The sequence below is a fragment of the Rattus norvegicus genome, chromosome 16 (assembly GCF_036323735.1).
Source record: "Rattus norvegicus strain BN/NHsdMcwi chromosome 16, GRCr8, whole genome shotgun sequence".
Classification (NCBI taxonomy): domain Eukaryota; kingdom Metazoa; phylum Chordata; class Mammalia; order Rodentia; family Muridae; genus Rattus; species Rattus norvegicus.
In genome coordinates, this window is record NC_086034.1 from 371,771 (window position 1) to 397,227 (window position 25,457).

At 45.3% G+C, this 25,457-nt stretch overlaps 1 protein-coding gene across 14 annotated transcripts in view; it reads left to right on the forward strand.

Annotated features, from left to right (window-relative positions):
- The window catches only part of LOC134482310 (uncharacterized), a 399,485-nt gene that overhangs the window by 220,842 nt on the left and 153,186 nt on the right, over positions 1–25,457 (forward strand). Inside the window, exon 5 of one of the 14 annotated variants that reach the window (XR_010058335.1) lies at positions 1,255–2,515. The exons of the other annotated variants lie outside the window; for them this stretch is intronic. The gene's annotated coding sequence lies outside the window, so the exon portion shown is untranslated. Of the gene's footprint in view, positions 1–1,254; positions 2,516–25,457 lie in introns of those variants that run through there. 14 annotated transcript variants of the gene reach the window in all.

Below are 25,457 nucleotides of genomic sequence, written 5' to 3' on the forward strand. Positions count from 1 at the left end.
CCTGGCACAGGGAATTGAAGCCGTGTAGCCAAAGGATGGGTGATGTATACTTCTGGGCATGGGATGGGGGATTGGTGGGTAAACAGCTGGGTGTGGCTGACTCCTTCCATGTTCCCCACTTTCTCCTTAGTGAGGGTTTTCCCCCCTCACTGCAACAGTGGAAAATAACTGCCCTGGGCTTACCAGGCTTATGCTCACATGACTTCTTGAGAAAATAGCCCAGATATTTCCCAAATCAGGGGGATCATTGGTGCCTCAGTTGGAGGCTCTTCCTCCTCCTGCAGAATCAACCTCTCACTGATTTGTCCCCTCTCTCTTGTGCCACAGGATGTTTCTTCAGAGCTTGTACATTATTGATTCACCTACCCTGTGCCCATAGAGTCTCTGTTATGTGTCAGGTACTGGGTTAAGTATTAGGGATACTGGGGCAAATAAACTACACATTATGAAGCACACAGTGGGATAGCAAGTCAGAAGCTGCAGATATAGACAATAGAATAGATACTCTGTGATGATTGCTGGAGAGACCAGGAAACTTGACAAAGAATATTGTAGGGGATGCCTTTGTGGAGTTAGGACGACTGCACGTGTGTGTGTGTGTGGGGGGGGGGGGCTGAGACTCACAGGATGATGGGAATTACTCAAGGCAAGAGTCCCGGAGCAGAACGCACATGGGTGGGTGTGGAGCACATGACTCAGTGTATCGGAGGACATGACAAGAGTTGATAGCTGGGCAGCAGGGTGATAGGGCCAAGATGGGGAGGTTCTACCCTTAGTGAAGAAGAAACACGAAGCAGAAACACACCTTAGGAATGGATTTCTTTTTCCAAAGTACAAGAGGTAATCGGAGAGATGGCACAGTGGTTCAGGGAGCTTATATCACTTATATCAAACAGTTTACAAAGACCTATAGCCTTTTCTGGTCTCCACACTAAGTCATTAAGAAAACAAAGGGCTAGAGCCTAGGCCTGCTTCCTGACCTCCAGGACCTCAGAGAAATGTGTGTAGCTCCGTGGCACCAGAGACTCACTCGCCTGCCTTCTCAGCCTTGGGGAGACCCTTGGGCCCATCCTAGGAAATTGTCAACTAAGAAAAGTCCCCTCAAGGGCTCGTGCATTGACAGCATGGTCCCCAGCTGGTAACAGTATCCAAATACTGTGGAAATCTTAGGAAGAGTGATCTGGTTGATTAGATTGTTAAGGAAGGTTCTTGGAAGGGCGTAGTCTATCCCCTAACACATTCTCTTCTCTTTAGTCTGCTAGGTGTGAGTAAAGAGAGCTTTCTGCCTTAATGCCCTACCCTCTGTGGCATCCTGCTCCATCACAGGCCTGAAGCAAAGGAATGAAGAGACTAAACCAAACTCTTAAACTGTGAACTTACCTTTCCTTCTTTAAAGCTCCATTTTTAGTTTGTCCTCAACACTGGCTAACATGGACAGCCACAGCAGGTACACTCATGACCACCCAGACCTGGACATGTGACCTTGCTTTGCACAGGCCATCAGTTTAAGATGAAATTACACTAGGTCACTGGGGACTAGAGTTCAGTGACTGGTGTCCTCACTACAAAAGGACGATGAAGGACCAGAGACACAGAGGGGAAGCCATGGGCTTATGCATTCACAGGAGAAAGTCACGTAACAACGGATACAGCGGTTGGTTTGAAGATGCCACAGCCAAACAGTGCCAAGGGTGCTGAGTGACCATCATCATCTCGGAGAGAAGCTGGAGTAAGTCTTCCTAGAGCTTCCAGGAGCTCTGTGACTCTGCAGGCCTCCAGGCCAGACCTGTAGCCATCAGAACTGTGGCAGAATCTGCTTTAGGTCTGTGGTTCCTGTAGCCCCAGGAAACACACGCATTTGACCAAGGAAGAGGACCCAGTATATCTAGCCCATCTCTACAGCTTCAATATATACAGGCAGGTACATGTACACGGAGGCCAGAAAGGTCTCTCAGTGAACGAGCAGCTTTCTGATTCAGCTAGATTGGCTGGCCAATGGACCCCAGGAATTCTCCTGGTCTCTGCCTCCCTCCCTCCCCAGTGTTGGATTTGCAGATTCATGCTGGGCTCCTGACTGTTTGCAAGAGGATCTGAATGTGTATCCTCATGCTTTTTTGGCTTGTACTTTACTGACTGAGTCATCTCCTTAGCCCCTGACTTCTGCTTTTTAAAGCCTCTCTGCAAAGAGGAGTGAAGCTTATGACCTTGAGGACATAGGATAAAGATGACAAACTGCTGCAAGGAACAGGGGCTTTGCAGACACATTGTGATGTCAACTTTTTCTGTTGAAACTCCAGAGCTAGTGTTGATTTGGATCTCAACATTTTGAGGCTTGGGGTTGGCAAAATACAAATAACAGGTACTGGAAATTGGGCCTGTTTACATGTTTTTAAAATCTCCATAGTAAATGTAAAGCAAAGCCACAGGGATCCTAGATTTATAATAATAATAATAATAATAATAATAATAATAATAATAATAATAATAACAATAATAATAATGAAATAAAGGAAGATTGGGGCTCAAGTCTGTTTATTCTTATGTGTGGGGTGACTTTGGAGAGGTCTGTGGACTACTATGAGCCTTGGCTTCCTCTCCTCAATGCAAACTCACTCAGTCAGCCCCTATGAACTGGTGGAATTACTGTGTACCTACAGGGGAGGTGGGCAGGCACATAGTAGGCAAACTTGAAACATTTGCTTCACAGGGTCACTTTTCAGGTGCCTTTCAGAAGCCCAGGGGAAGACATGCTTCCTTTCTATCCAAACAGAGCTGAGTAGAAGCTTAGGAGCTGGTACAACGTTGTCTAAGCTTCCAAAGCTAATAAGCTAAACAGAGACATACTTCCTGTGGTGCTTAGGGCCTTTGTCCTGGGAGGCAAAGGGGAAGAAGATGAAGGCGTTGTGGGCTGACCCTGGTTAGCACTGGTCACTCATGTTTGCTCAGCTGCAGAGTGCAGGTGGCAGAAGCTGGCACTGAGTGCCGGCTGACTGGCTTTCAAAGGTGACAGGTCTTAGGTGATGGATGGTCATAGCGGCTGTTGCTCCACACGTATTGTTGGTTTAAGGACCACAAAGATCTGACACACCAAGCTGTGGAAGAAACCAGAACAAAACAAAGGGAGGCTAAGTGAGAACAAGGCTGCTCTCCTCTGCTCCCAGCTTCTCTGGTCTGGTTGGTTCCCAGAAAGCTGTGGCTCTGACTCCTGGTCAGTGTCCCGGTGCCCTGGAGCTCTGGGGTTAGCCAGAATCAAGGAAGTGCTCCCAAGGTGTGGTCTAGGGTTGGCATGAGCCAGGGAAGAAGAGAGAAAGAGGGTGAAGGGACAGATATGTAGGACTCAGAGAAGGGACCTGCATCCCTGCTGTCTCTAGCCTACCTTCCCTTCTGGGGAGCTGAGTGGAGGTGAGCACAGCTCTAGATTGTGTCCTACAAAGAAGAGCTTGAAGAAAGAAGACTCAGGTCACCAGACAGAAGCCTGGTATCAGAGGACAGAAATGTATCTGGAGCTCTGAGAGAAAGCACAGCTTACCCAGATGATTCCAATGGAGATAGCATTGATATAAGATGGGAGCCCTGATCATACTGTGAAGATGGTGGTGTCCGTAGACTGATAGACCTTAGGGTGTTATGACTGTCCTGAACACTGACGGGACCAGAGGGGAAAGGCATAGGTAGGGCAACAGATCAAGTAGAGCCCCACAAGGGCTGGACACTCAGAGGAGGCCACCTGTAGCCAATGGGGAGGTGAATGAGCAAAAGCATAAGGGGACAAAATGCCCCCGTCTCTATCCCCAATCTTTGAACAGCTGATATGGCAAAAGGGAAGGAAGGGAAGGGAGCACAGAAACCAGGAAGGCCAGGCAGCAGCCAGAACACTTCTGCCTGCCCACCACATTAACAGGCATGCTCAGAGAGATGACTGACAGGTCTATGGAGGTTTCAGTACCAGCCTGCATGGGGCGCTGACCTTGGCACAATGGCTTTAGACTCTCTCTCTCTCTCTCTCTCTCTCTCTCTCTCTCTCTCTCTCTCTCTCCCCCTCTCTCTTACACACACACACACACACACACACACACACACACACACACACACACACACGTATACGTACTCCATGACATGCTCCTTATGTTTCTAAATGACCGTCATAAGGAAAACTTGAACATGTTTGGCGGGAGACACACAGTGTGGCTGTCACAATGGATAGCTGTCATAACATGACAGGCACTGGGGCAAGTATGATCTGATCTGGCAGTGGTGTGTCCTGTGCTGGGGTCCTGTGCTCCCTTGTATATTCCTGTGTTAGAGGTCCCACCTGTGTTCATACACTGTCCCTCTCCTCTTACCAAGCTCTTAGCATAGAGGCTGTTACATCCCAGACCTGTGACAAGATGCTGGCCTCAGAGCATGAAGCCACCACTCATGGCTGCCCTGAAGCTCAGCCATGTCCAGCCCATCAGATTGGGATTTACCACTGGAGCAACTTGTAGACAGTGCAGTGGGTTAACTCAAGGAAGGGTCAGTCCCAGATCATGTTGCCCTGTGTGCTGGAAATCAGCTCTCACTCTACTTCTGTTTCTCCTCACTCTGGGATCCTGGTTCTCAGAGCTACCACTCCTATAAGGCATCACTGGCCAGCAGGAAGGAGAGAAGAGAGGCCTTGGTGCAGTCCTTTCTTGGAATTATATGTCTGGCTCAAGCTTTGAATCAAATCTGAGTTCTTTGACCATAGTCTCAAATTGTAGGGGACCCTGAGGGTGATGCAGTCTTCTTAGCCATTCCACAATGCACACTGAGAGACCCTGTGAGGAGATGAAAGGCTAAGAGGGGATGCAAAGATAAGATCTACATGGATCCTTTAAGGCCATAGACATTGTGTGGAGGCACTGAAAGTTCATTTGCAATCTAGGGTGGAACTCATAGAACATTCACTTAGAACATAAGAGGCCCTGGGTTTGAGCCTTAGCACCTCTGAAGTCAGGCATGACAGTACTTGCCTGTAACCAGGACTTTCTGGAGGTAGAAGCAGAAGATCTAAGTTCAGAATAATCCTCAGCTACATAATGAGTGTGAGGTTAGTCTGGGCTACCTGTGACCATGTCTCAGACACAAAACAAAACAATTCATAAAATACAGACAATAGAAAAAGATGGGGCTTATCTCCAGCTGTTGACACAGCAGTCATCTAGTCTAGAAATAACCCTCACTCAGTTTGGCGTACTGATTTCCCTTCTCCCCTGGCAGCTAAATGCGTGTCTCTCTCTTATAGCAACATCAAAATTATAGCATAAATATATTTTACTCACCCTTGTAAAAATACATTTGTGACAATGATACTCTCCTCATTGATCTGGGAGAAATGCATATATATATACATATATATACATATATATATAACTATATGTGGTTATAGAAAATATAGTTACTTAATATAGGAGGTTATATTTCTATAACTTATTATAGAAAACACGATTTATGTTATTATTTCATGGATTTATTCTTGTAATGCTAAGTGAAATCTCAGATAAATATTAAAACAAAGTAAAACACAACACAAACCAAAAACCTGTATTGGCCAATGGGGAAGGATGCTTGCTGCCCAAGCCTGACAGCCTGAGTTTGATTCCCAGAAGCAACAAAAAGGTAGAGTGTAGAGTCCACAAAGATGTCCTCTGACCTCCACAAGAACACTGTGGCCTGTGCCCCAGTTCACACTCATAAAAATAATCTAAAAAATTCGAGAAAATGGAACAAAAATGTATGTATAAATCTAGTCATATTGTTCAAAGATGACATGGGTGTCCTGTCTTTAGAACCCTCACTGTGGGACTGGGTGATTAGCCACTGTCTACACTCATATTTTTTCATATCACGAACAGTGCTGTGGGGAACATCATTACAGCAACTTATTTTTCCAATCCTTAATTATTTCTTTCTGATGGATCCTTACAAGTGCTGGGTTTGAAGGATTTGTGCTTCTTGTCTCATCTTGCCAAATTACATCCTCCAAACACCGACCAAGCAAATTTTTATGTTCTTCCTTTTATCATCTGGGGATGGAAGCCACCCAAAGGGAACTTCCTTCTCTGGTCAGCAGCTTTTCCCAAGCCACGCACCTCAGTGTGGAGGTAATGAACTGCAGAGCCACCAATACCTTCTTTTAAACCTACAAGTGTCTTAGAATTTTTGACTTGGAAACCAATTTTATGTGTGGGTTCACTTCTCACAGAAGCCTGAGCTTCTGGGGGGCCGCACAGGAAGGAGGGTGATGCTATTCACGCACCCTCCAGCCAGGCATGTGTCCTCACAGTCAGCCACAGCCACTGCCTCTCCCTGTCATCACCCGGCCTTGCTGCAGTCATTTGTTCCCTGGCCTGCCTCGTAGACTCTAGACTCTGCTAACCTGCACCTATCCACTCTTTTTCTCCATTTAAGATTAGCCCACCAGCAAAGAAATTTCAGGCTTTTCATTCTGATTAACTACAGAATTAATTTTTTAAAAAACAAATCCTATTTGTAATAATAACATTCAAGTTAATCATTTTGGAAACCGCCTCGGAGAACCCCCACCCCCACCCCACCCTGAATGTCTTTAACCAATATAAAATACCATGAATCACTTTGGACTCAGCAGTGCATTATGTATTTAAAAACAGAAAATTAGGCACAGGAGAATTCATCTTAACTTCATTATATATGAAATATTAATTCTCTTCTGGCTTTCATATTATTTATATATTTAATAATGTGTTAGCTACAGTCTTTGACTGAGAGCAATTAGAGGCCAGGGGCTGTCTCCTGCCTCAGCCTTGAAGAGACCACAACCATGGGATGCTGTAGGGAATGGGGAGCCAAGGAGATCAAGCTGTTGTCCTCATTCACATTGTTTAACCATACATAGCCTAGTACAGTGAACAGCAATAGCTTTGACCTCCTAGCACTGCTGTCTCTTTTGCTGTTTTGTCACAGAAGAGCACAATAAAGCCATCTTGATCTAAATACAAAGGCAGACTAATTCTGCATTTTAGGGTTCTTTTTTCTTTTCCTCTTTTCTTGTTACAGGTTCTCTCTTATGTAGGTCTTAAATGCCCTATGTAGCTGAGGATGGCTTTTAAATATCTGGTTCTATTGCTTCTGCCTTTTGAGTGCTGAGATCGCAGATTTACCCCACCCAGTACCCAGACAGTACCCAGGGCTTCGTGCATGCCAGGCAAGCACTTATCTTCTAAGTTGCACCCCTAGTTCTTTCTTTTGCTCTTCTTAGTTTCTCATAGAACTCCAGGCTTCTCATCGGTAGTTAGTGGAATTATTACAATAGTGACAGGGATTACCATGGATGAACACACAGGCAGGCCCTCATCTAACACAGGCAGCCACTTGATTGGCAATGGCATCCTTCCTCCATGGAACCTTGGACCTCCATGCCAGCCTTAGTGTGTACCCAGAGCTCAGAGTGTGGCCATGACATCATGTTGGTGGGACCACATGAGGGATGGGAAAAGGAACTAGAAGGAGGCAGTGTGTGCAGTGTGTGCATGAGCACAAAGTTGGTGACAAACTTGCGGCAGAGGATGATGGTGAACAAGCGGGGTTCAGAAGTGAAGGCTATAGAGGTGAATGGAGTTAGAAGGACCTTGGGGACTGATAGAGAGGGGGTTCATCTGCTGAAGGCCTTAGCCTGGTAATCCACAAGTCAGATACCTTATCTGACCTATAATGGTGTTAGATATTATTGTCATTTCTGCTAACTTTAAAGACCTTTTAGGGCCAGCCTGTGCCCTCAGTTTCTCTACTCCATTCTTCTCCTCTCCCATGTGGTCTTACTCTCAACAAAGTCTTTCCTTACACTTTAAAGAAGAGAGAGATTGTTGGCTCTGGGTGCATGCAGGTGCCCTGTAATTCCCTTTCTAGGTAGCTATGTAAGGCCGTTGGAAAAGCTAGATTCAGGACTTTGGGATTGACTGGAAACTCTTGTAGACTTTAGATCAGGCTAGGAAAGTCTGGGAAACCTGAGCATCATGTGAAAGGAAGCCATGGTTGTGTGGCTAGAGCAGACACTGGCTTGTCACAGCATCCCATAGCTCCCATGAAGCCACACGGTGGGAGGAGGGAAACTATGCTCGTCATTGGGACGCCGAGATACTAATACCTCACTCATACCTCCAGCTCCTGCAAACACCACTATCTGCAGAATTCCTAGGGCTTTTCCAAAAGGGCAAGTCAGTTATTTTTTATGAGAACAAGCAGTGTAAGTAGTGTGTTTGAGAGACGGCGCATGTGCCTTCTACCCCAAGATGTGTCCAATAGGATTAATGTCCCACTAATGAACACAGAAGGAATTAAAGATAATTTGTCACCTGTTGTAAAATGCTTCCAGGTTTCAGCAATCCATCACAGCCATGATGAAAGGGGGACCTCAGAGATTCTGTGAGATGCCATGGGAGAAAGACATCAGACTGCCTTATTAAGGTGCCCTGGGCAGGGATTACAGGAAGTAAGAACCCAAGGTAGAAGCCCCACTGGTAGGGCTCTCAGATACACTGGGGAGAAGAGGATAGCCCAAACTCTGCCATGGGCACAGCAATCCCCCTTCCCTGGGCTTTTCATACCTTGGTTATAGATCTAGCGTTTGATGGACAAATGCTAAGGGGAGTCTTCATGTTACAGATAGGTAAGCTGAATTAAAGACTCTGAAAGCTTAATTCTGTGATACTTAGAGACCAATTCTAAGTTGGAGTCCTTGCATGCTGTGTGATTTGCTTGACGCCCCTCCCTGGGCCAGAGTTTTTATATTTTCAAAACGACAAAGTTAAAATAGGAAATGTCTCTTCTAAGTTCCCCAACTATCGATGATCAAGAGAAGCAGTTTTCAATGTGTAGATTATGACCAGTAGTAAACTTATAATTATGAAGTAGCAACAAAAATAAATTTACCATTGGGGGATGACCACAGCATGAGGAACTGTATTAGAGTCACAATATTAGGAAAGTTGAGAGCCACTGCTCTAGAGGATATGCAGGCTTTTTCCATTTAATCTGAAACATTTAAAAATATATTTGACATATAACTCATATGAAATCTAATTTACACATTTTGAATGTACAATGCAATGATTTTTAAAAAAATATTTATAGATATGGATGACCATCATTATAATCGGTTTTTAGAGCATTTTTACCACCTAAAACAATAAACATCCCCAGGATATATCTCCCCATGTATGTACCCCAGCCAAAGAAGAGAGATTCTGTTCTCATCTCTAGGTCTGTAGTCCCCTTGGGGTTAGTTTGCATTTTTGTTTGTGGTATTAGGCAAGGCTCTGAATTCATCCCTTTGATTTGGGTATTCAGTTACCTTGGCTTTTCTGTTGTTTTTGAGGGCATTAATCTTTTCCCATTGAATGGTCTAAGTACCCTTGATAGTTAATTCAAACTGTCAGTTTGATGAGATCTAGAATCTCCTGAGAGATGGGCCTCTGGGCATGCCTGTGGGCATGTCTATATTGAATAGGTTAATTGAGGTGGGAAGTCCTGCCCACTCTGGGTGTCACCATTCCCTAGCTGGGATTATGGACTGCTTTCTGATGGTGAATATGATTCAACCAGGACTTCCACACTCCTGCTGCCTTGACTTCCCACAGTGATGGATTGTCTATAACTGTGAACGAGAATAAGCCCTTACCCTTAAGTTGTTTTGTCAGAGTATTTTTTGACAGCTACAGGAAAGAAACTAAGACAGGATCTTGGTCCAAAATCAGTTGAACACAAGTGCATGGATTTGTTCTGGATTCTAATTGTACCATATTATGTAATGCTTGCCCTTGTCACCACTTCTTAATATGCTTGAAATCTCTTTGTTCTAGTTTTTCAAGATCACTTTGTCTCTCCAGGGTCTGGAGCAATTTCATATGAATCCTATTTCTCATTTCTAAGGAGCTCAGCTGAGAATCCAGAAAAGATTGTTTTAAAGATACAGATCAGTTTGGGATCTTATTAAGTCTTAATATTGTCTTCCAATCCACAAATGTGAGACTTTTTAAATATATTTATGCAGACAGTCTTTATGTGAATGATGCAGTTTTTAGTTTTCAGGATATAAATTTTATAATACTTTTTAAATTTTATTTCTAAGCATTTTATTCTATTTGATACTCTTCTAAATGGGATTGTTTTCATAATTTCATTTTGGGTTTGCTCACTGAAAGAACAATTTGTTTTTATATATTGATCTTATATTTTGTAACTTTGTAATTCTAAATAATTTTTAACAAAGTAAGAGTTGTTATTATTATCTAGTGTCAGGTCCTCTATGAAGAGTGGTTGTTGTCATTCTTTCCCATTGAGATAGCTCCTCTTTTCTCTCTCTCCCTTCCTTCCTTCATTCCTCCCTTCCTTCCTTCCTTCCTTTCTGTCTAATTGTCCTGGCCACACTCATAAGCTCAGTGTGTCAATAAGAGTGGTAATAATAGCACTCCAGACTTGAGGGGATACACCATATTTTCAACCATTGTGTATGAAGCTACTTATGGACTTTGCATTGATGCTCTTCATAAGACGGATCCCTCTTTTATTCTGAGTTTGTCTAATGTGTTTGTTTATCATGACTGTTGAATTTTTTAAGATGATTTTTCTTTATCTGTGGAGTTATGATCATATGCTGTTTGTGTTTTGTCTTCTTGATGTATTGATTGACTTTCAAATGTTAATTAAGCCAACCTTGCATCCACGGGATAAATCCTTCTTGGTGGTTTGGTAATGCTTGGCCCAGGGAATGGTACTTATAGGAGATATGGCCTTGTTGGAATAAGTGTGTCACTGTGGGTGTCCAATGAAACCCTCCTAACCACAGGAGAGCAAGTCTTCTCCTAGTGGCCTTCAGATGAAGATGTAGAACTCTTAACTGCCCCCACATCATGCCCAGAAGAGACTTTGTTCTCTGGTTTAGTCTCATGAAGAGCATTCTGATCAAGCATCGCAAGCTTAAAAAGGAAAAAAAAATGCAAAAATATATGGTTTAAGTAACAATAAAGAGGCACCAGGAAGTAAAATTGAGCTGAATCCTGTGTTCAAGGAGATAAAGGAATCATGGGAGTGGTAGTCTCAGGGTAAGATCCCACCTAGCTAAGCTTATTGTTTGTTCACAGTTTGACAAGGAATAGTTTGGACTTTTAATCTGGAATGAACTACAATCCAGAAATGGAGGGCACACTTGAGATCCAGATCTTGAGGCTGGAACATACAGGCTTTTGATCTGGATCTTGAGCAACAGTGGCCATGAAAAGCTTAGACCCAAGCATGGTGGTACACACCTTTAATAACAAGAGACAAAGGCAAGCAGATCTCTGGGTTCAAGGCCAGCATGGGGCATAGCAAGTTTTAGGTGAAGAAAAGCTTAACTCATGGTGGTACATGCCTTTAACTCCATCATTCAGGAGACAGAGCCATGCAGATCTCTGAGTTCAAAGTCTATCTAAGAACAAGTCTCAGGACAGCCAAGCTTTGACAGTGATGATGTTGGAGAAGAGAAAGCTGGTGATAGAACAAGGGAACTCTGTTCCAGTCCCAGCAAGCAGCAGAACTCGGAAGCTTCAGCCATGTGGCCCTGGCTTTAGAGTCAAGAATAGAAGGGACTACTGGGACAATTGATGCTGGTTAGCTAGAGCTAAGAAATTAGTGGTGATTAAGAAGAGAACACCATCACCCAGGTGAAATCTTCTGGGAAGTGCTTTCCAAGAGCACAAAGAAGCTCTGTTCTAGAGACAGCCAAGGTTTGTGCCGCACCCAAGCTTGGTAATGTGTCAGAATCAACCAGGTGGTTTTGAAGGCATGAAGAGGTCATGGAGAACAGCTTAGGCTTGGCACTGTAAGAGACCAGGAAGGCCATTGGTGAAGGTGCAGCTTCAGTTGTAGTTGACAGCCCAGGACTGAAAGGGTCATGCAAAGATGTTTTGGCACAATGAAGAGCCTGTGAGAGGCTATGGGTAAAGCCTAGTAGCAGCAGAAGATCCCAGCATATATTGGAGATGCCAGTAAATGGGGAGCAGCAAGAGCAGCAATAGCAGTGGAGCAGAGTTAGCCAGAGCCTAGAGTGCTACAGAGTACAGAGTTGTAAATGTGACCCAAGCCCTTTGGAGGAATCACAAAGATCATGTGGGAATCCTATACATTGGAACAAGAAGTTGTAACATTGAAGTTGCCTTGGAGACTCCAAGATGTTCGAGATGCAAGTGCTGTGAGATACCTGCTGAGGAAAGCTGCTAATAGGGAATGGAACCAGCCAAAGAGAATTGGGCTTCAGTCAACAAAGCAGAAAGGAATTGGACATTAGACATTGAGATGCTTGAGTTTAGATTTTGCCCAGTTGGATTCTGGTCTAGCTTTGGTCAAGTTTTTCCTGACTATGACATTTTGGAATGGTAATATATATCCTGTGATAATAGAAGTACATGTTCTGGTTTTTGATTTTGATGTTTTAGGGGATTGTAGTTAAGTGATTGGATGGATTTCAGAAGAGACTTTGAACTTTGAACTTTTATAGACTATAGGGGCTTTGGAAGTTGGACTAAATGCACTTTTTATTATGCTATGGTTAGGTATGGCTCCCATAGACTCATGTGTTTGAATAAGCCTATGAAGACCAGGGAATGGAATGCGGTGGTTTGAATACATTTGGTCCAATGATTGGCATTATTAGGTATGGTCTTGTTGGAGTAAGTATGGCCTTATTGAACAAAGTGTGTCACTGTGAGTCTGGGCAATGAGACCCTCTTCCTAACCACATGAGAGCAAGTCTTCTCCTAGTGTCCTTTAGATGAAGATATAGAACTCTCAACTCCACCTGCCTGGATGTTGCCATGCATCCCCCCTTGATGATAATGGACTGAACCTCTGAGCCTCTAAGCCAGTACCAATTAAATGTTGTCCTTAAAAGAACTGCCTTGGCCATGGTGTCTGTTCACAGTAGTAAAAACTTAACTAAGACAGTCATGGTATCTGACTCCTTTTAGATGCTGCAGGATTTATTTTGCTAGTATTTACTGGATTTTTTTCACTATGTACTTAGAGTTATCTAACACAGTTATGCTGTTTTGTTGTATATTGCATTATATACTTTTCCCATGTGAAAGGATCCTCCTCCTCTCCCTCCTCTTCTTCCTCCTTCTTCCCCCTCCTTCTCCCCTTCCCCTCCCCCTCCTCTTCATTCTTTCAGCATTGGGAAATATGAAGCAGGGCTGCACCACTGATCTCTATTCCCAACACCAATCTGATGGGAATGTGGTTCATATTGAAGGCATTCTGTAATTTGGCCATCATAACCCAAAGGAGGCTGAAGAAGAGCCCATCTATGGGCTTGTATCCTGAATACAGCAGGAAAGAGATGAGAAAGGAGGGCTAGGATTTTAAGGAGTAAAAGGGAGGAAGTGGACAAACATCCTAATTCGGTATGAAATGATTGTTACCAAAGACTCCATAGTCAACCCAACTGGATCCTTCTTGGCATAAATTTACCCCTTCCATATGCCCTCTCTCCCAAATGGTGGCTTTGTCTCTGTCTCTCTGGGCCACAGTCAGCTCCATGTTAGCTCTCCATCCTGTTGCTGTGTATTTCTGTCATTCTATAGAATATGCATGCTTATGGGTAGTTCAGGGTTATCTTTGGAATGGAGCAATGATCAAAATTGGCTCCTGGTTCATGACAGCTGTCAAGTGGACCTGACCAAAGCCGGAAGACCTTTAAAGGACCTGAAACGCTTTGTCTAAAACTCTACCTTTTTTTATTCCATGTGCGCATGAATCTTCCACATAAACCAAAGACATACTAATATTCACTTGCACTCTGTATCATATGCCTATAGGTTTTAAGAAGGAAAACAAACAGGCAGTTATTGGTATCTGCCTTAGACATACTACTGAAGTTGATGGGAAAATCTAGGGAATGCGGCTATGGAATCGGAGATATCTTCTTGCTGCAGCCTAAGGGTGATTCCCATTGCTGTTCTCGTTTTGGTAATTACAAGAAGAAAGGCTGGCATGATGATGCTGATTGGTGTCTGGACTGCCTGAGAAGACCCTTGGGCCTTCTGGGTTCCTTTTGTTTTCCACTTTTCTTCATTAATGGTCCAGTTTCTGAATGTATGCCCAGCTTGGACCTTACATTTCTGCATGGTTGGTCCCAGCAAATTGAAATGTATCCCCTTCACCCCCACTCCACTTCTCTACCAAGGGCCTTGGGACATACATACATACACACACACACACACACACACACACACACACACACACACACACACACACTTGTACCTATTTGTGGGAGTTTGGTAGCATCTTTGTGAGGTTACATTTTATACACTGACCTTAGAGGGAGGAGATTTGGCTTAGTTTAATTGAGATCACATCACAGGGCTGGATGTTTTCTTGGATATTGCTAGGGAAACAGACTCCACAGGGGAGCTTAGTGGACATTGCTCTCTGAGGAACCGAAGCTTAGGCTCTATAAGGTACAAGAATGCAGAACCAAGGGGCCAGAAACGACGTCATCATCACATGCCTGGGATGAGAAGTATTAAAGATGATTCCTGCTTCTGAGTGTGTGTGTGTGTGTGTGTGTGTGTGTGTGTGTGTGTGTAAGAGAGAGACAGAGACAGAGACAGAGAGAGACACACAGAGAGAGCAGAGAGAGAGAGAGAGAGAGAGAGAGAGAGAGAGAGTGTAGCAACAGTTGGTTGATGGGAAATGTTGGTTTCCTGAGCAGCAAGTTAGATTCCATAACCTGTCCTTTGTTGTGCTGGTGTCTCTCCCTGTAGATAGAGCATGGATGGGGCCCTACACTTTCCTGCATTTTCAGCTGTGACGCAGGTGTGTCCTTGAACTGGAAGTCTCCATGAACAAGCCAGAAATTTCACCTGATATTCCTGTGCTAGACATCACTTGTTACTCTAGACATACAGGTCTTAGCTCTGGAATCTTTTGCCACACTTCAAGGACACATAACAATGTGTGGAGACATTTATGATAGACATAACTGGCTCCTACTGGCATCCTGGCTAGACCAAAGATTCTCCTAACTATCCCATAAAATACAGGAAAGATCCTATCCGAGTCCGTAGTGTGCCTGTATATGCAGTGAGCAGGTTCAGAAAGCCTGTTCAGCTCAGGAACTCCCAGCTGGCCTTGATCTAGCCCAGTCCCGGCCTTCAGTAGACTCAAGTCAGCCAAGCAAGGACTGCTGTGTTCTGAAGATGGTTCAACAGATAGTGGACTCATCCAATTTACCTGTTCTGTTCATATCATGAACGTTCATATACTGAGGCAGCAAAGACACAGGAATTGCCTGACAAGGTGCTTCCCATTCCAGTACCCTGTGTCCAATGGGGATCTCTCTCTCTCTCTCTCTCTCTCTCTCTCTCTGTCTATCTCTCTCTCTCCCTCTCTCTCTCTCTCTCTCTGTGTTTGTCTCTCCCTGTCTGTCTCTCTCTGTCTCTCTGTCTCTGTCTCTCTGTCTCTCTCTGTCTCTCTGTCTCTGTCTCTGTCTCTGTCTCTGTCTCTCTCTCTCTCACACACACACACACACACACACACACACACACACACCAGGATGCACATAGACTCACTCACCAGCGTACACATCAAGGCACACACACCAACTCAGATGTACACACACATCTTTACACACACAGACTCTCACACACAGACTTCAATACACATGCACAACATATGAATACAGTAAGCACAGTCAGAAAAGTGCCTGTGCACATTCATGTATGTATGCACACAAAGACAAATGCATAAATATGTGCATACATGATTTTAATGCACTATGGTGAGAGCTGTGAAAGAGAAATTCTAGGAGACTACAGGGGTGAAAGGGTTTGCTGCCATGCCTGGAAGGAGGTCAATAAAGTCTCCCTGGGGTGGTAACCTGAATAGAAGGAAAGCTATTCCCCTCTCCAGGAGCCCTGGAGAAACCAGCTGGCCTGAGATTCCATTCCCCTCTGAGGAGTGCCTGCTCCTTTAGCAGCTCCCACAATAATCCCTTCGTCCTCTTCCAACAAAGGCCTCCCCTCCCTCTGCTCAGCATCCCCTCACCCCTCATATCTTAAAGTCCTCTGTAAAATTGCATTTCTAACCTTTGCTGCCTCTCTCCCCTCCATCACTGCCAGGAGAGGCCTACAATCTTCTGACCCAGCCCAGCCCTCAGATGAGAGTCAGATGGTGGCCTTCATTAGTCTCCCAATAATCACAGGAGTTTGGGGAGATAGAGGAGGATGAATGTGAACACCAGCTCCCAAGGGCTTTACATTTGACATTGTGCCATTCTCTGCCTTCCATTGGTGACTGTCTTGTGTATCTCATCTCTCTCATATGTAAACAGTATTCGAGTTAATGGAAGGTGGGACCCTGGAAGACCTTAATAGCTAAAGGCTCCACCAGGGAGGGAATTAAAAGATGCTCACAGTTGACTGCCCTGGAAAGGGTCTAGTGGACAATAGGAGGAATCTGGGGTCAGCAAAATGGATCTGTCATGACTGTTTCATTACCTTGCTGAGTGACCTCATGGAAATTACTTCACCTTTCTGGACCACATGGATCTTACATGTAAAACTCAGAGGTAGCCTATTCCTAGGCTATCACTTGACACACTAATAACACCTGGTGATGCCACTGACAGGACCAAAGCAAGAGTTTGGAAGAGGATACTGTCTGAAAGCTTTCCCTACTCAGTTACCCACATCCCCTGTGGTATAGTGACCACAGCTGACAGCTGAGACCAAATGAGGGCACTGAGATGTGCCAGCATTCTCAGGTGTGCTCTATTCATGTTCAATGCACTTAGCTGTCTCTACTACCCACAAGCCTTTTCCACCATAGGAACAGCCAGGGAATTGCATCAGAGTTAGGAGCTGGGATCTTGTCAGAGGTTCTTAGGTAGCTTGAGGCTCTACTGGGAAGAAGCGATGAGCTTCTGGTGTGAGCTCTTGTGTGCATGTGCCTGTGTCTCAGTGTGTATGTAGTCAGAGAGCAACTTGTGGAGGCCTGTTGTCTCCTTCCACCATGTGGGTTTAAGGGATCAAACTCAGGTGGTCATGCTTGGTAGCATGTGCCTATACTTGCTGAGCTGCCTTGCTGGCCTATCCCCAACCCCCACATTGGATGCTTTGTTGCAGCAACCCAAATCCTGCAAGACTTAAGTACTGGTTGCAGCCGGTTGAATACTTATACTGCTCTGGGAACTGGGACTTTCTGTTTTCTTGTGTTGTAGAAGTGTTATCGACCCATGGGGTAGTGGTTATTCTGTTCATTTTACAGAAGTGGAAACTGAGGCCCAGAGGTTTTAAGCAATAGTAAGAAACACATAATAAGGGGTTGAGCCGATTTAACGTCTGCTTTTGTTCCTATTCAGTCTTCCATCTTTCCACATCCTCAATTTCATTAATCCCTCCTCCCATTCTACACCTCTTACTTTTTTTGAAGTTTCAATTTCCAAAAGGGTGAGATCAAAACATCCCTGTTTTTATTTTTATTTTCTTAATGTTTTACTTCTGTCCATGAAATATCAAGCTGTGACTTAGGATGGAGACATGAGGGTTTCTTCGTCTTCTCCAGAGTTGGGCTCATGTCCATCAAAGCTTAATAAAACCAGGTCCATGCAAAGTCTGCTGTTGTGGAAGCAGAAATGGTGCTTGGGTCTAACAGCCTGGCCTGCAGTGGCTGACTAAGGCTGTATTAGTTGACAAGAAGCTACTTGAGAAAGGAAGGGATTATTTGGGCTCACAGTTTGTAAGGAATTACAGTCCAGTATGGTGGGCATCGTAGCAGAGGAGTGAGGTCTCTGGGTACATTATGTTCACAGTCAGGAAGCGGAAAGAAAGAAATGAAAGCTATCACCCAGCCCACACTCTCTGATTTATTCAGTCTAGTATCCCAGACCATTGGCTCGTGCCATCACATTCAGAGTGGGTCTTTCCTCCTCAGTTTAAGCTTCCTAGAAAAACCTCTATAAACATACTTAAGAACCCATTTCCATGATGATTCTAAATTCCATTGAGTTGAAAATCTAATGACACATCACAAACCACTTACCCTTTTGGCCTCATGCCCTGGGGTGGTCAGGAAGGATCAGCACGTCCTGCTGACCCACACCCAACCTTAGACTGACATACCACGTTGGCATCTGTATCAGTAACTTTTTTACATGGCTGTAACAAAATACCCAACAGGAATGACTTAAGAGAGAGGTTCATGTTGGCTCGCAGTTACAGAGACTACACTGGGGCATCGAGTCTTCACAGGACCAAGGGCCTCTCCTCCTATTGGTGCCAGACAATGCCATCCTCTGCTACATATGCAGCTGGAGCCATGGGTCCCTCTATGTGTGCTCTTTGGTTGGTGGTTTAGTCCCTGGGAGCTCTGGAGGGTCTGGTTGGTTGGTATTGTTGTTCTTCCCATGGGATTGCAAACCTCTTCAGCTCCTTCAGTCCTTCCCCTAACTCCTCCATTGGGGTCCCCATGCTCAGTCCAATGGTCTTATTGAGTGTTCTCAACCTCTTCCTTCTCTGGCCTCTGGGGCCTTGACTCTCATCTCTAAGGTAGAGGGCTCCATGGAGCTTCTGGGAATTGGAGCTAGATTTGGGGGGGTCTCAGGTGCACTGCCAGGAGAACTGCCTCAGGGGAACTTATTTCAGCCTCTCGTGCATCCTGGCTGGACCTGAACACTAATCTCTGGATGTCAAACCTCTAGTCACAATCCCAGATGTGTGTGGCTTTGGTGCCAAGCAGCTACACATTTGGGAATAATGGTTTACATGCTTGCCAGAACTGGGGCTGTAATCACCCCACCTCCAAACCAGAGATTTCTGCTCCCTGACCAAGATCTATGAAATTGTCACCCTGTGAACAATTCCTTGGCATTCAGAGTCAGCTGGAGGTTTTTAGAGGAACATTTGGGAGTGATTTGGGAAGTGTTACTGCTTCCCTGTCCTTTGTGAGCTAGCTGGTGAAGCCAGAGTGGGCAGAGAGGAGCTCTAGAGCTATCCCTCCCACACATCTGGGAAGGTAGAACAGGCTCCACTGCCCCTGCCTCCTCCTGGTGGGATTTACAGCCCACAGCTTGCAGATTACTAGGGAGAATATGGAAAGCAGGGTAATGATGTGGGAGAGAACATTCCCCAGCACTGATGTGGGCTTCTCTGCACCAGAGACCCGAAGAGTGGGTAATTGAGCATGCACTCTGAATGGTTACTTACAGCAACCACAATCTTCGAATCTCCCTTCAGCTCCAGGGGAGTGTGGAGGTAGGAGCCAGAGCTTGGTGAATGAGGCAGAGCCATTGGGGCTAGGAGCTTGGACTTCTACAAGAACCCAGGGTCTCAAAAAAAAATCCACAAAAAAGACAGAGTTTGCCCTCAACATCCCCTTTCCACAAAATGCAGTTCTGATTGGTTGGAGTGTGGTAAACAAACACTAGTTGAAGGAGAGATGCTGGTCTGAAGTTTGAGCAGTAAGGATGCCACCGTCTTTGAAACACCACTTTTTTTTTTCTAGCTACAAGTATGGCTTGGGACTCTCAGGAGATCCTTATGTTTATTTTTAATGAATGAGTTAGAGAATGACAGGGTAAGTAAGGGAGGTTCAACCATATCCCCTGTATCCATCTCAAAGCTTTGTAGCTCAGAAGGCAGCTACGGGAACAGTGCAGTCCAAGTCCATGGGCGAAGAGGCAGGGAGGAGAACTGGGGACGCTTCGGTTAGCATTGATTTTCACCTTCAGGTTCCTAAAGGTGGGAGGGGAGCACCTAGCCCTTGAAGGAAGAGTTAGATCCAAGTAGTAGAATCATGGGCACATGTGATGTCTACCTCCTAACAGCTATTCACATCTGTTAACATTAACTCTGTACTGGGTGCTGTCATTATTGATGCAGACACTGAGGCTCATTCTTGAGGCTTCCACAAATGATCACAAAATTGGTGATATAAAAATGACAGAAGTGTCTTCTTTTATAGCACTGAAGTCCCAACTTAAGTTTGGTATTAGTATTTCACTGCTGAGCAAATAGGTGAAGAAACTGACTTAAAGGGAGGCTTGGTTTACTGTGGCTTATGCTTGTGTCATCAAGGGTGGCTGGCTCTATTGCCATAGGCTAGAGACTAGAATGAAACTTTGTGGTAGAAAAACATGGTGGGAGAAAGCTGCTCTGTCTCATGGTAACTGGGAAACAAAGAGACGGAGATCAGAGAAAGGACCAGGAACAAAGAATACACTGCAAGTGCACACTCTCAATGACCCACTTTCTCAACTGAGGTACCGCCTCTCAGTTTCTCCAACTTCCCTATAATGTCTTCAAACTAGGAGTCATCCATCCATGGACTCATCCATTGATGGGGTCAAGGCCCTCATGAGGCAATCAGTTCCCCAAAGCCCTACCTCTGAACATTGTTTCAGGGACCAAGCTTTAACAACTCATGACCTTTTGGGGGTATTGGACAGCAATATCTTTAATAACTTGGAAGGGGAATCTTTTCTTGTTCTTCCAACTTCTGGTGGCTTACTGCAGTCTTTTGCTGTCCTTGGTTGTCCTTGACTTGAAGTTGTTGCTTTCTGTCTTCTTAATGCTGGCTCTGCCATGGCTGGATGTGGTTGTAGGGTCATTCTGGTATCCTAGAATGACTTTGTCTCATGATCCATAAGTGATTGACATAAGTAAAGACCTATATCTATATTCCAAACCATATCATATCCACACATCCTAGGTAGACATTCATTTGGGGAGGGTGTTAGTGACTGAACTTTTGTACTCCCTCAAATTCATATATTAAAGCCTCAATATTTGAAAGGATCATGTTTGAAAGTGGGGTTTTCATATGGTAATTTAGTTAGGTGAGGTCATAGGGGACACTACTGGATGGACTGGTGATTTCATAAGAAAAGGTTATGTAAAGAAGAGTTTCTGCGACTACACAGTCAGTACCCAGCCTGAGACAAGTACATTAGCTTGGGAACAAAGTCAATCCAACATCACCTTGATATGAGATTTCTGGTCACTGGCATTGTGGGAAATAGATTGCACTCTTAAAGTACAGTCTATGGTTGCGTCTTAATAGCAGACTATGCTAAATAGTAGGGACTACTGCTCAACTACTGCTATAGAGAAGCCAGCAGCAGAGGAGACCAAAGGTTCTACCCTTTCTCTGGGGAGAAGCCCTCAAAAGGGTTCTTAACTTCTTAGCAGGCAAGGATCAGCCCAGTCTGATCTCAAGCATGCAATATAGACAAGGCCGGTCCTGAACTCCCGGTCTTCCCACCTCTATTTCCCCTTTGGTATATGATAACACACACTTACCACCATGACCTACTGGTACGAATTTCTCTTGTGGGTTCCAGCTGGTTTTACTGATCTGGGAATCTGGGGTGATATGTCAACCCCTTTGAGTCCTGGGATTTCCCAATAGGTTTTGGACCGTGCTTGCTGTATTCCGAGCAGTGAACTCGGAACCATCAGGCAAACTTATAGCAGTGGATGGCATTTATCTGCATTCATGGAGCCTGAGCTTCAGCAGAAACATGACCTCTGACCTCTGCGGGGAAAACCAGGCCTGTGGAAAAGTCTAGTCTCTGCTGTGGTTATCAGTCTCCCAGGATTAGAAGGCCAAGACAGAGGGGGTAGTTGTAAATCATCCAGAGTGTGGTAAATCAAAAGGTCCTTCCAGACTCTTCCATTTTTTTTTTTTTTTTTTTGGCAAGACTGAACCAGAGAGAGAGCACCGGTGCATGCCGAGGATGGGAGGGGGTAATTCTAAGAGCTGGGGGCCTTGCCACTTAAGCAAAAGACAACCCCTACCCCTCCTCTGCACAATCCAGCTCCCCACCCCCAGCCCCAGCCTCCCCTGGCATCTATAATTCCGTTTGTTGTGCTCGCAAACACCGTGTTGGAAGATTTCATGCTAATGAAAGGGTTTCTTGATTAGGTTACGCTGTTACTGTAAATGTTCCCTCATTATCTATGTTATGGTAGGAATTTGAAAAAGTATAAATTGAGCGTCTTGCATAATTTATAAAACTTGAATGTTTCCTAATTAGTTCGGTTAGGTTAATGATGGTGCGGGGCGTCACTTCTTCCTGGTCTCTGCTAATGACCTTTCCCCTCTTCTTTCTGTCTCTTCCCCCCATTCCCCCTCCCCCCCCATCACCAGCCCCACCCCCATCCCCAGCCACCAGCTTCCAGAGCGGCCTCCTCCATCAGGTGGGAGGAAGCAATGCCTTTGCAAAATATGAATAGCTCCTTTTTTTCCCCTCTCTCTTTCTCTACATCTGCCACCCCGCCTCCAGGCCAAGAGGCAGCCTGCTTGAGGTCGGCCAGCTAGAAATCTGGTGCAGGCCAATCCCCCAAGAATGCCTGAAGTGCATTCCGTTAGCTTGTGCTTAGAGACTGGCCTCTATTAACAGTCTGGGAAGGGAAAATGCTGGAGGAGGTGGGGGAGGGAGGAAAAACCCTCTCCAAAGGGTTCTAAAATAACATTTGCATCCTCAAGTAATTCCCAGCTCTCCCTGGCAACCATTCATTTCTCCCAAACAGCAGAAATTTGCAATATGAAAGTGGATTGGCTTCTCCCTCCCTTGGGGCCCCTGTATCTCTTCATCCAGCGCCTTGGGTAAAAAGCAATGCATACGTTTACAATATAAATGTGATTTAATCGACCTCCCTGTCAGGGAGAAATGGCAAGCATATCAAACAAGAGCAAGATGTTAGGAAGAAAAATCATAAATTATCCCTGTGACGAGTTTCTGAGCCGCCTCCTGGACGACTAGATGATGCTCTATAAGGCTCTTCCTTGGAACGATAATTAAGATAATTCTGTATGACAAGGAGAAAAATGTCCAGCTTTGTGTGAAATGTGCTTCGTGTTAGCAGGCTGAATGCTTGGTATTGATTACTCTCTCTGCACACTCCCCCCCAAACTCTGCACCCGAGATCCAAGGCTAAAATTAATTGAACGATGAAACATCTCATCTCTTGAATCCTTATTTACCGTACATGTTTCCTAGAAGCCATGCAAAGTGGGCTGGCCTCTAATTCTCTAAATTGATCTCTTCCTTTGGTGGTGTCTGGGAGACCACGCACATGTGTACAGATGCACGCACGCGCACAACGACCCCCTCCTCTGAGTGCCCATTGTTCTCTCTGGAAGGCACCATATCTCCCCAAGGAGGCAGGTTTGATGGACATATCAGTTCAGCAGAGCCCTAACTATTCTGTTAGGAGACCACCATGGGGCTCTCCTACAGAAATGTAGCCAGCGCCTGAGGTCCCTAACGGAGACAGCAGCAAATAGGACCTATGTTACTCTCCCTGACCCTTGCAATCTACAAAACTACATCTGGCTCCTGTCTAGCCTAGCATCCTTCCTCCCCTCTCCTCCCAACCCGCCAGTGTGTAGTAGGGGCCAAGAGAAGCCACAGCTTCTCCCATTCTGTCTGCTGTATCCTAGGCAGTCATTTCCTCTCGTGACAGGCACCAGGCAATTCTGGACTGAAAGAAATGCTTTATGGACTTAGCTCTGCTGGCTTTCCAGGGCTCTATTTCATTCTGACTGCAGTGCTGCCACACTGGTGCTGGGCCCCAGCTAGTTAATCCACTTCTGGGTGTCTGCCGCAGAGCTCCCAGAGCTCGTGTGTCTCCAGTCTGGAAAGATAGTGGGGGACTGATGCTGGAGCCAGACTGCAACCAGGCAGGGGCTAGAATGAACTCAGCATCCCCAGGCTTGCTGGAGCATTTGGGTAGGACTCCTTCCTTCTCAAGCTGTTTCTTCTCCATAGAAGGTTAAGTAGAAGCCAGTGATAGGTTTGGCACATTTTGTCACACAACCAATTTTTTAAAACAACAACAACAACAACAACAGCAACAACAACAACTAAAGAGGCGCTTAGGCAATTGTGAGATAAATAAATGGCTCTTAGTTTGCCAATCTTGTTTGTGACAACTCAGAGACTTGCCCCAAGAGAGTCATCCTTCCAGAATGATGACAAAAGAGAGCTCTTCTCTGCAGCACGGAATGCAGGGGCGGGGGTGGTCTCACTGAGTCTCAGAAAACTGTCTTTTGGGGACAGGGCATGCAGGTGCTTTCAGTCCCCATGTCACCTCTAGGGGTCATGGGAACACCACAGGGCTGTGGTTATAGGTCATAGAGCCAGACTGTGATAACTAAATCATTCTGGGGGCTGAGTGGGGGAGTAGACAGTGTTGGTCCCACTGCTCAGCACCTAGCACTACCTAATGAGCTCAGATTCAATGTAGGGGTGGACTAGTCAAGGAGACATAGCCAGCCACTTGGGTGCCGGATCTGTGATTCATAAGCTAAACTTGACCCTTAATTAGCCAGTCATTGTAACTCAAGGAAGGAAACTCCCCAAGGACAGAGACTATGCAATATTTTGTCCACCCCTTCAGGGAGTAAAGAGTAGAGACAGCCCAATTCTACAGGCCCAGGAATATTGAGGGAGAAGGTTATTAGTCTACAGTATGGTGATATTATTGTACCTTGGGAATGTGCAGAGGCTCTGTGCATCCAAATTCTTCCTGCTTTCCCTTTCTGGGCTGGGTTAGCACTCTGAGGACTTGGGTCTCACTTTTTTTGTGTATGTTTGTTATGATATGGGGGTCTCACCATCTAGACTAGGCTACGTTGGAATTCAAGGCACTCCTTCTGCTCTAGCCTCTCAGTGTCAGTGCTAGGATTGTAGGCATGAGCCAATGCACTGGGCTTGGGTCTCATCCTTTCTGGAAGCTTAACATCTGGCCGGAGGCCCAGCCTAGCAACATCTGAGTGAGTGAAGCTACCCTCATCTGACCCCAGGTGATCTATCAAGTCCTCAGACATCCTGAATCCTGGCGCAGCTTGGTACACTGCAGGAGCCCGACAAGGACTGGCTGAGTGGTTGGCTGCTCGGAGAAGAAGCCGCCCTTTTCTGTTGATGAAAGAGCAATTAAGACTTTAGGAGCCTGCAGTCTAGACAGGGAGCTGTCAAGACTCATAGAAGTGGGTCTGGGAGCTATAATAGGAGATTAGGGGAGCTCCTAGAGACTGGCACTGTAGACATCCATCAGCAGGGGGCATCATGGTGTGGGGCTTGAGGAGCTGGGTGGGTCCTGAGCATCACGAGGGGTATGATCAGGGAGAAAGCTGTAGCCGCTCTTCTAGCCTATGAGGTATGTGTTACAGGCTTGTTTCTACACTGTCCCCTTTACTGATTTTTTTTTAACCACAGTCCAGAAAACTCCTCTACCAATGTATTACCTTAAAATAGTTGAAAAGACGACACTTGGAAAGAGAGAGAGCATTTAGAAAGAACAATCACTTTCTCTCCGTGCCTTATAGCTTTGTCTCACTCAGTAAAGAGGCTTCTGTCTGTAGACCTGTGGCTTCATCCCAGCTGTCCCTGCAAACTCCTGGGTGACCTTGGCCAA